Raw genomic sequence first — 15,461 nt, 5'->3', positions numbered from 1 at the left:
ATATCTTATATGTTTTATAGCTCTTTTTGTCTCAGTACAACAGCTATTGTGTGTTTATGCTATGACTAGAATGAACTGTAATGTCTCAGATGCCATGGGGGTACAAGCTGAGTTAACAGTGAGTACATATCCATATCCATCAAAAACTTTTCATAAATAAACTAAGAAAACTGGACAGAGCAAGCAGTTGTGTTTCGTTTTAATAGAGAAAAAAGTCAAAGCGGATGATGGATTTAAAAGTGCTTTCAGTATGATATTTCCAGCAGAATAACTGCCTCAACTCATCCACCAAAATGTCCTATAAACTTTAATGAGTGTTTCAGGCTGGAGTCAATAGGCTGATATGGGATTTTGTTAGCACAGTGTGCAACTAAGCCAGCTTTGCAACACTTTTCACTTAGTAAGAATCATTCGTAGTCCATAAATCTTAAAGTTTTTTACAAACGAAAGCAATTATCACTGCCCTTATTTTCCCTATGCAAAAACGGAACCATAAAGCTGCAATGAACCTATTTCCTCAAGGTCACACAGCCAGCACAGGAGTTGAAAAGAAAACAGCAACAGCAGTCCTGCTGTCCTTTGTACCCAGCTATCAAGGATCCCTTTTGCCCAATAACTCGACTTTTGCACGTGAAATTATTTGAAACGGCATCTTGAGTTCTGAAGGCAAAACTTCACGGTTAATAAATCACAGAGATCAGAGTATGAAAATATTTGTGAGACCAGATCCTTCCCCCTGCAAGTGCCTGATGCTAGAGGTCAAGGGAGATGGCTGGTGAAATGACAAATGTCAGTGTTTGAGTAATGCTGGAAAACCAAGGAGTAAGGAAATGTTATGGTTAGTCGAGAGATTAATGGCTCATGATGTGCCATGAAAATTCTTTTCTGAAAGGAACTGGAGCTGCCTGATTAAAAGAGCAATCCTAGTGCCCACAGCAGCCAGCACTTGCACAGACACCAAAGGAGAGGTTCCTCGCAAGTCCATGAGAGATGCAGCACAGCTTGTGGCCCCTGAGCCTTTCCACTGGTCTGTTATTTGAACTCCTGCAGCACTAGGTCTTGCAATTCTGTGAGCTACAGCAGCACCCAGAACCAATTCAGCACCTCCTGATACAGGCAGTTCATCCTTCCTGGCATGAAAGGATGGAAACAGAATCCCTTCAGTTCTCTCTGACACAGGAAATCTTGCTCAGATGAAACTTGGGCTTTCTGAGCCTCCAGACTTTCGCTCAGTAGCAAAAGACAAGGAAGTGTGCAAGAAAAGCATGATGGTGAAAAAGAGGGAAACAATCCGTAAAATCCCCAAAGCATAATTCCTATTGCAGAACACTAAGCTTCTTTCTTCTCAGTCCCCTCTTCAACACTCATATTCAGTGTCTGAATGCACTACTCTTGGCCAAGTGTGAGTACACGTTCATGAAACGACATGGAGAGAAAACAGACAAACATGAAATGCCTGTTTCATCTTTCTCTTCCCTTTATTACAGTATCAGATCCTAAGAGAACACCCTTAACTTCTTCTGTGCCAACACATCTATTTGAGGGTGGACCACGAAGGACTGAAGTGGATTAGACTATCCCAGGGTTAAATCGCCTTTAAGAAATTTATTCAGAGGTGAAAAAGGGGAAAAGAAGGAGAGGGGAGGAGGGGGAAGAATATGTGAAAATGAGACACCAGCCCTGTTCATCTTCAGCAGGATGATAGTGACAAACCATACTTCAAAAAGAAGCAATTAAGAGGGAGCCAGTCTCACTGCAAGTATGTTGAGAAGTCATGGCCTGAAGGTCTGGGCCTCAGCCAACAGGGAACTCACCAAAGGATATGGGGCTCATTTTCTTGAGGCAAATTACTGTGAAGAATCAGGACTAAATTTGACTAAAAAACCAGTTGTGTCAATGCACTGTCATTTGCTGAATTGATTGAGAATCAGCACCAAACTCGGGCCTTCGGCCATAGCTCACAACCTCACTTTTTCATGTAGGCTTTTTTTGCTAATGGGAACCTTCCTTTGTTTTGGTTGGTTTTTTTTTTCCTTTTCCCCTTTTATTTGAATAAAGTCTGTGAAAAACCATTTGCTTTCACAAGGCAGTTAGTTTACACTCGAGGCAGCTGCTCTGTGAGCTCGAGCCAACCCTGTCCTGTCTTTAGATTCATTGCAATCTGGCCAGATTGTCACATATATTTTTAGTTTATGATGATCCTCTAATACAATTCCACACAGAGTCCTTCCAACAGTCTAGCTCAGGTTAATGAACTTCAGGCCAACTAACTTGCCATTAATCGTCAGGAAATGCCCTTCCTCTCTGTAACACATGCAATGTCAATCAGTGTCCTGTGCTGAAAAGACCCACGGTCACGCAGCTCAGTAGCAAACAGTTCCATGGGCAGAAATAAAACATAAAACCTAAACGCAAATTTGACTCCCCCATTCCTTCCTCCCCTCAAAAGTAAGAAGAATTTGGTCAGAGAAGGAAAAATTACTGGTTTGTTCAGTTCTTCGATACTTCAGCTAAGGACCAACACATTGTAAAATCTCCTCACCATGAACAGATCCAAAATAACTGAGGAAAAAGAGTCTGAAATGAAAAATGCTGAGGCTAAAGCTGGTTTCCCACCTTGGCTTCAGCTAGGAAATAGCACCGCACTGTGTTCATTATCACCTGCAAGACCGACCAGGGAAGGAAGCCAGGCATACACCTCGCTGAAACAGGGGCATTTCCAATGGAATAAAGAAGCTTTTATTTGCCCCATGTAGGGGTGGGAGGCACAAGGCTGAGGAGGGGCTGAGCAGCCTGGCTCCATCCTGCTAGGACCTCCCTGCGGGGCCCATAAATTGGGAACAGGCCGTAGGTTAAATGCCAAAAGACAGAAAGCTGAACTGCTGGTGCCCGGCCATCCTGACAGAGAGAGGGGCTGGACCTGACTGGCACATGTGGGATGCCACGTCTCTGAAATGAGGTGTCACCTCCCTGCAATTGGTCAGATTTAGTGGAGCCTATAAAACAGATTGCTCTGAAGCTACTGTCTGAAACAAGAAAACCTGGGGCCAATTTGCTAAACATAATTTATTCCAGGCCCTTTGTGGCAATAAACAGAGCTCTTCAGCCTTCTCAAACACACAGACAGTAAGGAGTTCTGTGCTTATGGGAGCTTTTTCAGATCGTTCAGCTCAAACCTATCTAAATGCAAAGTCTTGCATTCACAAATACTGTGTAGTTTCCGACTTCTCCTGGCATCATGAAGTCCAGAGCTGAAAGGACTGTGACCCATCTGCAAACACACGCTTTATAAACTGTATTCGTGTAACTCTTGGTTAGTTCTGTAAAATAAAAACCTTTATGGAATTGGAGGATAATTTAAAACCTGTTTCCAACACTAGGTTTCCGAGGTAATTTTGAAATTCAGAATTTTACATTCAAATAAAGAGTTACGGCTCAGTTTTAGTGAACCTAACAGCAATGCTGCAAATTGTGACAGCTGAAAATCTAGAGCAACCCAGTCATCGTAAGCTTATAAATTCATTATAAACTTAATGAGTAAGTTGCCTAGGCCACGTAGCCTCAATATCTAATTTACTATCACTGATGCTAGAGTTTTTCTTTCTTTTCCTCATCTATCCTTGTTTGAGATGATCTCGAGGTTTTATTTTGTCTATGGAGTCAGAAGCCAGCAAAAGATGTCCCTTCTAGACATCAATAAAATAGCATGAGTGGCCTGTCAGACAAACATACTGCTTTAAAAGATTTAAAACTAATCACCTACAAGAAGAAACAAAAATTACCCCGCCTACAATTCAAATTGATTGAAAGGTACCTTATCTCTTTATGATCTCTTCCTTAAGTATATGTACTTTATATACATGCACACAAATTTAAAGCATGTTACTTTAACTGCAAATATACAAATACGTGTCTAATGCATTATGTAGATGTCTCACCTTGAAATTATCATACATATTCCAAAAGAAAAATTACTATTGAGTGATTCAAAACTATACTATAATCATGAACTGGATATTGAATTGTCTTTGTTAATAAGAGAGAAAACTATAAGCATACATGACTCAGATTAGTAACTTATAAAATCAAATAGACTAAAAATAAAATTGCATCATTAGACTTAATATTCTTAACTTAGTTCTGCAATAACAAAGATGACATTCATCCAGAGCACAATGAAACTATGTTCTTGTACCACTTAGATAGATGGTCTGTTGATATATTATTTGGCAGAAGATGCTTTTCACTTTACCGTGTTCTATTTTATTTCATTGGCACCTCGCGCGTTGCGCCGGGCGGCTCATTCGGGGACATGCGCCGGCTCCCACAGCGCCCCGCCCGCCGCCGCTCCCCGCTGCTCTCGGGAGATCGCACACCGCAGGCGGCCCAAGCCCCGTCTCGCCGACGGCCCTCGCCACCCGCCGCCCGCCGCCGCGTTCTCCCGCTCCCTACCGGCACGAAGCGGCGCCGGAATCCCTCCTGTCCTGGAAAAGGTGCGCTAAAGAAAAAAAAAATGAACTCCGAACTTTCCACAAACGTCCCAAAAAACGAAGCCGCTGTGAGGGGCTTCGAGCTGGGCCTGGTCCCTCAGGGAACGGCGCTTTCCATTGGCTGCCGGAGTAGCCAGGGCTCCTATTGGCTGCCGCACGCTGCGACGCTTCCGATTGGCTGCTGCCCGACCCGCCGCCCCCGGGCCGCTGCTGCTGGGGGTCTCGCCAGGCGGGCTGCAGCCAGAGCAGGACACAGCGCAGCGCCAGCAGGCGTCCGGCGGTGCTCCGTGTCTGTCGGCGTCTGCACTTCAGACAGACAAATTGCATCCAAATTGCCGGCGATTTCCACCACCTGCTATTTCTCCTCTCTTTTCCTGGATGGATTTGACAGCGCTTTCTTTCCCCCCACAGAGTGGGAAAGCAAAATGCTCAGCTGCCCCTTGGCCATCTCCGCTTCCTTCCCAGCTCCAGCCTTGTCCCTCTTTCTCTCCCCTTTCCTTTGCACTAGGTTCTCCCTCCTCCTTTCCCAGGCAGCTCGCAGCAGAGACATTTCACCCACCGGCAGCACCTGCTTCCTCTCACTCCGTCCCAATTTGCCCACTTTGAACTACTGGAGCCGCCTGCCCGCGGAGCCGGACCCGCCGTGCGCCTGGGTAATGGTGGCGTGAATGATCGCAGGGATTATTGGGGTGGGCTGGGCCTGGCCAGGTGCCTGGTGCCAGCAAAACCACTCTGTCCCTCTCCTCCTCACCCTGGGCAGGGAACAGAACACATCAGGAAAGGCCCGAGGATCGGGAGAAGGGCACAGAGAGATCACTCACCGGTCACTGGAATAAGAGACACGACTGGGGGGAATAAATTGAATTTATTGTCAAACAAATCAGAGCAAGAGAATGAGAGGTAAACCTGCAGGGCTTTAAGCCTAGGAACGAGGACTTTTTCCTCGGCAGCTCGCAGCTGTACGAGGGGGATAAAGGATCCCCCGGGGCCCCCGAGCAGCGGCTCTGCCCCCCCTCAATGGGGATGTGTCCAGACCCGCCGGTCCATGCCGGGCTTCTTTTTCAATTTCTTAATGAATTAAGGGAAAACTCCCTTTAGTCACCATTTCAAAGCCTTGAATCAAGGGGAAAACGGAGCTTCCCTCTCAATTTAGACCCGTAATTGATGCATAAGGAGGGTCTCCCCTAAATATAAACCCAAAGAAAAAGTGAATCAAGGGGGACTTTTGCTCAAATTAGCCTCCTAAAATGAGGGAAAATGCAGCGTCCTCTTCACTTTCCCTCAAGAAACACCATTTTGGGGGCTTTTGGACACGTTTTTCCTCTATGAAGGTCCCTTCAAATGAGGGTCCCCCTCGATGGAACTCTTATAATGGCACATAAAGGACTTCCCTTTAAAACCAGGGACGGTGGTGTTTTGCCCTCAGTTTTAACCTTAAGATTATGAAAATGGGGCGGTTTCCCTCAATTCAAATCCATCAAACAGCACCATAAAGGCTTTCTTCTTCCAATTAGACAGGAAAATTAATGCAAAACAGTGATTCCCAGCCAACTGAGATACAAAATCATGAAAACGTTGTGTCAATTGAGACCCTCCAAACAGTAGATGAAGTGGGATCCTCCTAAGTTCAAGCACAATTAAAGAAATGGAGTGTTTTCCCCTCAATTAAAATCCTTTTTCTTCTCGTAACCCCCCCCGCCCCCCTTTTTTTGGGGGGGGGGGGGGGCGAGGCACTGGGAGCACTTCCTCCTCCTCACTGGTCGCACTTGGGGCTGCTGCACGTTGGAGAGTGGTGGGAAGTTTCCTCCCAGTTCCCTCCCAGCGTTCCCAGTATCTCTTCCAGTGCTCCCACTGGCAAAACACTGGGGGGCACTGCATGGTCTGATGATGGAGGGGTGCATTGTCGAGGATCACAGAGGGGCCCGGGGGGTCCCAGGCATCCCTGGGGGGGTTCCAGATTCAGCAGTAGGATTTTTCAGACTATGAGTGAGCTATGTGGCCTTTGGAGGTGTCCCTTCCTCTCCTGCTCACAAGAGAGCAGCTCAGAGGTGATTTGGCTCCTGAGCGTTTCAATTTAGGCCCCCAAAGAGAGGAGGAGCTGCTGCCCACATTACACCTTACAGCTCTGCCAAGGGGCATCTAACCCCATGTGTGCTCAGGAGGTGGGGATGCAAACCCCAAATCCCCTCTCTGCCTCCCGCTGCAGTCCTTCAAGGGGTTCCTCTAGTCTGGAAAACCAGTTCCATAGCTATAGTAAACCCAGAGTCTCCTGAGTGAGAAACCACGTACTTGTAATTCCTCTGCAATAGCCTCATCCCACCTCCAGCAGCCCCTGGGAAGTTGCAGGCAAGAACACCTAACCTGGTAAGCAACTCCAATTCTTGGCAGATTTCCAGGACAATGCAAAAACATTTCAAAGTATTTTTTCAAAACATCTGCTTATTGTCCTTTAATGCAAAATAGTGATTCCATACCAGTCCTAAGAAGAGCAGGCCCAGAGAAGACCTTGCTCTCTACAACTCCCTGACAGGAGGGTGTAGCCAGGTGAGGACTGGCTGCTTCTCCCAGGCAACCAGTAACAGGACAAGAGGAAAGGGCCTCAAGCCGCACCAGGGTTGGGCATCAAGAGGACTTTCTTCCTGGAAAGGGTGGTCAGGCCTTGGCAGGGGCTGCCCAGGGAGGTTTGGAGTCCCCCCGTTCCTGGAGGTGTCCGAGGAACACCTGGACATGGCACTCAGTGCTCTGGGCTGGGTGACAAGGTAGGGATTGGGCACACGTTGGACTCGATGACCTTAGAGGGCTTTTCCAACCTCAGTGGTTCTGTGATTCTCATGATTCCAAATTCATTTGCAAAAGTTCTCACACCTCTAGTCACACCTTAGCAGGTGTGTAGGCCCAAGCTCATACATTTGAGAGATTTACTGCCTCCAGTGGGATCTACACCGCAATTTCAGGAAGAGGCAGGACTTGAGCCGTTACGAGAGAAAACTTTGCAAAAGCATTCCCTGGAGAGACATCCTGAAGGAAGGTGTCTCCCCCTCTTCTGACCATAGAGGGAGCTGAGTCTCCAGCGTTAATTCTAAAACTTTCGAGCTCCAAGTCTGACTCCCAGAAATTTTATTGGCCCCGCTTCCCAGCACAATACTCAGGCCTCACATGTCGAGGAAAAAAGCAGTGCAGATTAAACAATTAATGCTTCTGGGTACTGTTCTCCCTCTAAACTACACACAATCCCAAAGGAACAAAACCCTTAAAGAAGATGGATTGCTCTCACTAGCACAAGAAGGAGAAATCTGACAGGGATCTACTTCATCATTCTGCCAAGGCTTTGTCAAACACCTCAGCTCCTGCACTTCAGGGAATAAGAAGTGGCTTATAAGAAGTGACTTTTATGTCAGTGAGCATGTTATTATGGATTAATCTCGCACTGGAGAACAGTCTTCATACCCTACTGCATCACCCAAAGAGTCTGGAGGCTGCTGCCTAGTGAGCTCCTGAGTTGTATCTTCCTTGTCAATCTTATCAGCCCCTTGTTTGATTGTAAAAACGTAAACAAAATGCAGCAAGCATTGGCCCAACGGCTCAGGACTTGCATATCTCTTCCAAAGAGAGGGAGAAAAAAGAGTGTTTCTCCCAAATCACAGAGTTTAAAAGTTCATGTTATCTACATATATTTTTAAAAGAAAAAGAGGAACAGTAAAATATCAGGTAATATGCCAGTGGTGCTCCACTCTATTTCTGTTCTCTTCTTCCACTTGTAGCATCTCTAAGAATACTTTAAAACCAGCCAACCAACCAAAACAACAAAAAAACGACGTTGAAATGAAGCTGAACAAGAAGCAACCGGGCTGCTGGCTTGTGGGCACTCCACTGCCTGAGTTCCAGTAAGGGAGTTTATCCTCTCCGCAGTTTTGAGCCAGATCCCAAAGTACTGAGCATCAGCTTCTAGCTTTTTTAAGAATTTAACTGTAAGAAAAGCTGCTGGGGAGGGCCATGCTCCAGGCATATTCATGGGATTTCACCCGTGCAGCTCTCTAAGCTGAACTTGTGTCTGTCTTTTCCTCTACCTTGCTGGGCTTGGCTCATGCGTTTCTTGAGGGGAAGGCCCTGCACTGATCAAAGCATGTACTGACCTCAGATAAACAGCTTCTGTCAGTGTAGATCTATCCTAAATGGACCATTTCCCAAAGTAATTCAAGTACCTGAATTTCACTTACTCAAAACTGCTTTTAAAGAAACCTGGTTTAACACATTCCGTTTCTAAGCAACTACTGGGCAGCGCTCCTTCACTCCCTGTCAGTGTTATTCTCTGACCCTTGGAGAAAGGCTTTAAAGCAACAAAGGGCTTCTTAAGCACCAATAACTTACTCAGTCAAGAATTCAAATCAATAGCAAGGGCAGAGCCTGACTTCAAAACCTATTTTAAAACAGAATTTAAAAGCAGTTGCATTGCCAATTGACAAGATTAGAAAGGTTTCCTTAGCAGTTGTGATTACAAAGGAATGAACTGTGCAGGGAGAGGACCGAGCATGGAGCAGGTGGGGGGTAGGGGGGAAGAAGGGGGAAACCTTCCTTTGCACTGTGGGTTTTTAACCATCATGGTCATATCTCAACCAGTCTAATCTCAAAAAAGGAAAAGCTTCCTGGACATTTTTCATTTCAGCAAGAGCCTAAGGAAGCCCTCAGCAGCAGGAGATTGGAATAACTGCAATCCCTTGAGCAAAGGGAGCAGGGCGTGCTCCTCAAAGCCAGACCTTCATCCACAGCACCCAGAAGGTAGCAAAACAAGGCTACAACAAAGCCTTAAGTGGGGAATGGGTTATCAAGGGTTTTATAAGGAAAGGTCTGAAAAACAGGACCTGGACGGTGAGAGAGGAAAGAAATAGCAAGATAGCTGAGGCCTCTTGGAAAAAAAAAAGGGGGGAAAGGTCGGGATTAAATTCTAACTCAGCTGGAGCTGATCTTAAATGTAATAGGGGGAAATTGCAGCAAGAGGAGACTTCTTTATAGCAGCCAAGTACTGGGATAAATTCACTATAGAAACAGAGAAATCTACATCAGCAGCAGCTCTCTGCAAAGAGGTCAGGCATCCATTCCTCATGGCAAAGCAGGGCATAGGGAATTGTGCCAGACAACCTCCTCCCCAGGTTGATCCCAGCCCTAATTTCAAAAAATTGCACAAAAATGCAATTGTGCATTAACACAGCAAAGTCTTCTTTCCAGCTTATCAGGCTTTGAGATGCCTTAGATTGAGATGCAAACCCAGCTCCTACCACTGTGCTGTGCTCGGACTCTCCCCCCCCTTTCCCCGACCCCATCTCCTGAGCAACCAACAGCTCGCAAGGAGCCGGCACTCCTGGAATTTCACACTCGGCATCTCTTCCAAGCTCAACAGGTGAACAAACAGGTACTCCAACACCTCCTTCCTTTGTACTTCGGGCAGCACAGACCCACTGGGAGAAACTGGAATCCAAGGGCAGATGTAAACATGGGACTCCCCCTTGCCACTGTCTCCACCCGTTCTCCAGCTCAGCCCTGGGCTGGGAAACAAAAGACAAGAAACATTTAAAAAACATCCTTGAGGTGTCTTGAGAATGCCCAGGCCTGGAAGAAAGACCTTCCCATCGCTCTCTTGGCCTTTTCCCACTCTGAGGAACTGTGCAAATGCACAGCCACACCCAAGCTGAACAGCCTGGGATGTTTTCTGCACACCAAACGCCACGTCCCAAGCACCAGGAGCCTGAAGATGCCCTGGATTGCAATTCACAGCATCAGTGAACCCTGCACAGGACAGCCAAGTCTGACAGGAAAAACCTCACTGCTCCAGGCTACTTGGCTCCTCCCAAATCCAGGCCAGCACTCCAACAGGCTCTAAGAACAAAACAAGAAAGAAGGGAAATGATGCTTTTTGTTTCAGTTGAGCTGCACATTTATCTTTTCCCTTTTTGCATTTCCAGGATGCAGGAAGTGAGAAGGAACTTGAGGAGATGTGCTCGGTCCGAGAAAAATAATTTTGAAAAAACTGTGCCTGCCTGGGCAGCTGCAGTTATTGCACAGGCATTCAGGGCTGACAGTTCCCTGCGGGGAGAGCTCAGCACATGTCCACAGAGGCAATCCCAGCATCTGAAAGAAAGAAAGAAGCAGCAAAAGGTGATTGCTTCTCTTTCCAAGTTATTTCAAGTGCTCACACCCAAACCAACCTTTGCTCTTGATGTGAATTATGCTTTCTGGGGGAAATCAGCTGATTTCCAAAGTTCCCTTCCTGCCCCGTGCCTGATGTGCACAGGAGAAAACCCCTTCCCTGAAGGGACTGTGCTCCCTCTAATCCCATTTGCCCAGTCTGTTCCATGGGGATATTGCCAGCCTGGGGCAGCAGAGGCACCCGCAGCTCTCAGCACTCTCTGCTCCAAGCACAGCTCTGGGCTCCTTTGCAGACTGCCTCTGCCATGGGGTTTTCTCCAGGAGAAGCCAAGGAATTGCTCATGGAAGGGTGGAGATTAAGTTAGCCCAAAGGGAAGTAGAGAATAAATATCTCATTTTTCCATCAAAATGCTCATGCTCTGCCCTACAGATTATTTCAAGTTTTTCCCACAAGCTTTGCCCTACCCATCACCTCATTTTTACCCCAAAAAGTAATTTTCTATATCCTCAAGAATGTCTCAGTGTCTATCCCCAAAATTTTCACTGTGTCTCTGCAAATGACTGCCTCAGTTTACCTCATTATGTTCATTCTCTTCCCTGGGGATTGCTTCAGATTTTCCTTCCGAGCTGTCCCTGTCTGTCCACTTCTGATTTCTTCTTTTTTACAAGAAAGTATTCATTCACTACCTCTGGAGATTATCTCCAGTTTTACCCCCCAAACTTTCCCTAACATTCACTCTTCATTGCCTGATTTTTACCTCAGTATGTTCATTCTCTCCCCTAGAGATAACCTCCGATTTTACCCCCAGTATTTTCCCTACCTGCCCGCTAACTATTTACTCTTTTTGACCTATAAATATTCTCTTTCTGCCCTGGAGATTTCATCAAGTTTTACTATGAAATATTTCACTATCTTTCCAGTACTGTCTCACTTTACCTCACGATGTACGCTCTCCCTGCCACACATCCCCCCAGATTTCACCTCCAAAATTATTGCTACTTGTCCACTACTTATTACCTGATTTTCACCTCCGTATGTCTATTCTCTGCCCAACAGGTCATTTTAATTTCTACGCCCAAAACTTTTCCAACCTGTCACCTAGTGACTGCCTCAGTTTAGCTCAAAAATGTTGTCTCCCCTAGACATTAACCTCAGACTTTACCCCCAAATTTTTTCCCTGTCTACAAGTTACTACCTCCCTTTAACTTCAGTATGTTCATTCTCTGCACTACAGACTCAAATTTACTCTCAAAATCTCCCTGCCTCTCCAACACTGATGACTTCCTTTTTACCTCAAAACACTTATTTATTTTCTACCATGGAGGTTACATCAAGTTTCACCCCCAGAATTTACTAATACTCCCACAACTGATTCACTCAGTTTACCTCAAAAAGTGTTCATTCCCTCACCTAGAGATGACCTTGTATTTTACCCCCAGAAGTTTCCCTACCTGTGCACAACTGATTGCTATAGTTTACTTCAAAATCTTCATGCTCTCCACTACAGGTCACCTCAAGTTTACTTCAAACATTTTCCATACCTATCCATTACTGATTATCTCAATTTTTACCTCAAATAAGTCATTCTCTACCTACAGACACTGGATAGTAAATCATACAAAGATCTAAAAGTCTGCACAAGAAACAGCAGAAGGTTTTCCATGAATAACACAAGTTCCTTTTTTCCTCTCCTCCACCTAGGACTGCTACCAAGAGACAAGAGAGTTGTTATCAACACTCGAACCTCCCAAGCGTTGTTACTGCTCAGAGAGCTGCGCCGGCACTGAGCTACTCCCATGCGCCTGCAGGGCTTTGGGGAGGGGCAAGACCGTCCCACTCCTGCCTGGAGAAATTTCAACACCCTAAAAAGTCATTTCCCTTCTCTCTCTCTGACCCAGGGCCAAAGCAGCTGTGTAGAACAACATGGACTATTCATGGAAAGGATGAGTCAGTTGTGGGAAAAACACTAGAGAAAGACTATCACCCCAAATTTCAGGGTGAAAACACACTGCTTGTTAACAGGAGCACACAAACTCAGTTAAACCAGAGAGGAAACTGCACACCAGGAAAAGAGCTGAAAGATATGCTCTGCCTTGGTTGATAATTCCAAAGGAAATTCCCCACCGATCATAGGCAATTACCTATAATTTTACCTCCATTATCACTGGATTTCTGACTTGGGTTTCTGTGGAAGTGTTTCACAGATGCCTTGAGGGGTCAGGGGCTTGGTTGGATTCTTTGTGGTTAGTCCTGACAGGCCCAAGCCAAACCCACCCACCTACATCAACGCTCCACCCCAAATTTGCATGAAATACTGATAACAATTTATAAATACTCCCCTTCCCTGTCCTTCCTTACACATCCATAGAGCAAATGTACTCTATCCATTGTTCCCAAGAGCACCTCTCCAGCCCAAATCCCAGTTTTCACAAACACAAACCAAATAGACCTAAGACAATTATTCCATCAGTGCCTGCAATTCTGAGCTCCCTGTTCCCTGCCACTCACACAGCAATCTCACCTCAGCCCAGAGACTCCCTGTCCCCAAAGGGAAACACAACCTGATGGGGCACAGCTCTGGCACCACATTTCCCCTTGTTCCTGGAAAGCCCCAGGTAAATCCAGTCCCTCAGACCTTGCATCCCTGAACACCAGGAGAGCTGGAGTTTTACCCAGATCCCAGTGCCCTGCACAGCTGCACTGACACGAGCACAGGCTGATCGCTCTGCCCAGCACCATCCCTCATTTTCCTCCCATTGCTCCCCAAGCGTCCCCAAACCACCCCGTGTCTGTGCCGGGGCCAGTGCCTGCCCCGAGCCCAACCAGAGGCTGTCACCCAGCCCTGCACCAGCTCTCACCCCTGGGAGAGCTGGGAATGCACTGAGAGCTCAGCTCCCTGGGCTCCCCAACACCCAAACCAGTCCTCAGACACACAAATAATGCCCAACCTGCCCCTCTGGGCACAGCCAAACACCACAACTCCATCATCCCCAAGGAACTCTGGCAGTTACCTCTTCACCTCTGCCCTTTTCCAAAAGACACAAGTAGGACTGGGCTGTCAGAAATGGTATTCCCTAGGCAGTTCATCCCAGCAGAGAGGAGAAGAGGAACCCTGTGTCCCTCTGACTAACCCCACAGCATGGGCAGGACCAGCTGGGCTTTTTGTATTCAAAATTTTAAAATGAACTGAAGAACCTGAAAGGCAAAAAACACCACACACATAAGGTTAGAGCCAGTCAACACACACACAGACAGACACACTCTCAGACACCCCTTCTTCAGCTTACACTCTGACTGCAGCCCTTACTAGAAACACCCCTCCCAAAGAAGATGTTAAAGCATCTTCCGTCTGCTTCTCCTTGATGTGGAACAGTAGACCCTGGGAAAATTGGTAACATCAGTGACCATAGGGATCAAAATCTGCCTCGGGGACCTGCAAGACAGCATGAGGCAGTCTACAAGTAGCTGACAGCTAGGAGTTATCCCCACACCAGGCCCATAAGCTTTCTACCCAAAAGCCCACAGACAAGAGAGGAGAGTTTTAAAACTGTTCAAATGAGCCACGACTGAATGTGCCAGGGCAGGGCAGCTCCAAGCATAAGTGGCACATGGACACACAGTGCATCAAATATAAGCAAAGATGACACGAAGACTTGAGAGAACGCTTCAGAAGATAAATTCTTGAGACCAGGATGCTTTGAGACGACAGAAGCTATGGAACTACTGCAGTGAGGAGGGTCTAGTACACTGCATATAGAAGTCCAAGGGAATGGCACATGAAAAAAGATACTACCAAAACTGAGAAGGAAGACGGATAGGAACATCTTGTGTACTTCTGGTCTCAAAAAGCAAAACCATAAAGATGCCAGAATAAGCCCAATCCAGAAAAGTATGCAAGTACTCCCGCTGCCGATATGGCCCAGAACGATGCCTGTAAAGAACTGAGACATCACAAAGCCCTGTGACACTGAAGACAACGGACACAAACCACATCACAGACACAAATTGAAACTGCCCAGCAGTTTCACCTGATGGGCCCAAGATTCCTAGTGCAAGATGAGCCAGAGGCCCACAATGCCGAAGGAAAGAAGGCTCTACGGCAGTAGTATGTGACAGTGAAATGTAAACTCCCTATGAGAAGTTAGTGCCAAAGCTGGTAAGAGGATGCTCAAGAAGTGCAGCAGGCCTAGAGAAGGAGGCAACGACTGCCAGGTGATACAAAGGGTTCCCTAGAGAAGGATTCTGCTGCCAAAGGCTGAAGTGACATCACAAAACATGACCGACCGACAAATGGCCAAGATGCAAGATGCCCACGTGTTATGCTCAAGAGTGTGGCTACACTGAAGAGTAGGCAAAATTTAGACCATGGCAATCATGCCAGACCCGAAGGCAGGCTCCTCGGGTGAAAAGACGGACAATGACATCAAGACTCAAAATCCAGTGATGCGAAGCTCACGAGAACATGGAGATGGGTTGGAACTGCCCGGCCCGGCAAAGGCTCGAGTGATGCTGAAGAAAAACTCCCTTAACCTCCAAGGGGCCCGGCCCAATACAGCCCTCTCCTCTCAGCTAACTTCAAATTGCCTCCTGTGATTCCAAAGGTGTTTGCCTTCTCCCAACCAACAGTCCCCACACTTAGCTCTCTGAAGACCAGCAGACAAAATCCATCCTCGACAGAAAACATTGCTTCAGCACCGTGGACGTCAATACATGGCCCACAGTCCACTTCGGCGGCTGCAAAAGACAGAGAACAATGACAAAATTCAGACTGTGATGACACGTCCCAGAAGTGACCCCTTGCACAATGCCCCTCTCCCTCATAACTGCCG

The 15,461-nt window shown here is 46.7% G+C and overlaps 1 protein-coding gene and 1 long non-coding RNA gene across 5 annotated transcripts in view; both read right to left on the bottom strand.

The window, feature by feature from the left end:
• Window positions 1-5,173, bottom strand: part of LOC138110987 (semaphorin-3D-like) — a 44,709-nt gene extending 39,536 nt beyond the window's left edge. The window contains exon 1 of one of the 4 annotated variants that reach the window (XR_011151197.1): window positions 4,253-5,171. The gene's annotated coding sequence lies outside the window, so the exon portion shown is untranslated. Of the gene's footprint in view, window positions 1-4,252 lie in introns of all 4 variants that reach the window. The other 3 variants (XM_069016124.1, XM_069016125.1, XM_069016126.1) reach the window with 3 other exon arrangements.
• A 2,087-nt stretch (window positions 5,174-7,260) lies between these two features.
• LOC138110986 (uncharacterized) lies at window positions 7,261-14,643 on the bottom strand. Its single transcript, XR_011151195.1, has 2 exons — window positions 13,644-14,643; window positions 7,261-10,613 (listed from the first exon to the last, which is right to left on the bottom strand). It is a non-coding gene; the product is annotated as an uncharacterized lncRNA (long non-coding RNA).
• Between the last annotated feature and the right edge of the window lie 818 nt (window positions 14,644-15,461).

Source organism: Aphelocoma coerulescens, chromosome 5 (assembly GCF_041296385.1).
Source record: "Aphelocoma coerulescens isolate FSJ_1873_10779 chromosome 5, UR_Acoe_1.0, whole genome shotgun sequence".
NCBI classification, from domain to species: Eukaryota; Metazoa; Chordata; class Aves; order Passeriformes; family Corvidae; genus Aphelocoma; species Aphelocoma coerulescens.
The sequence above is the reverse complement of the archived record's forward strand: the minus strand, read 5'-3'. Positions and strand labels throughout refer to the sequence as shown.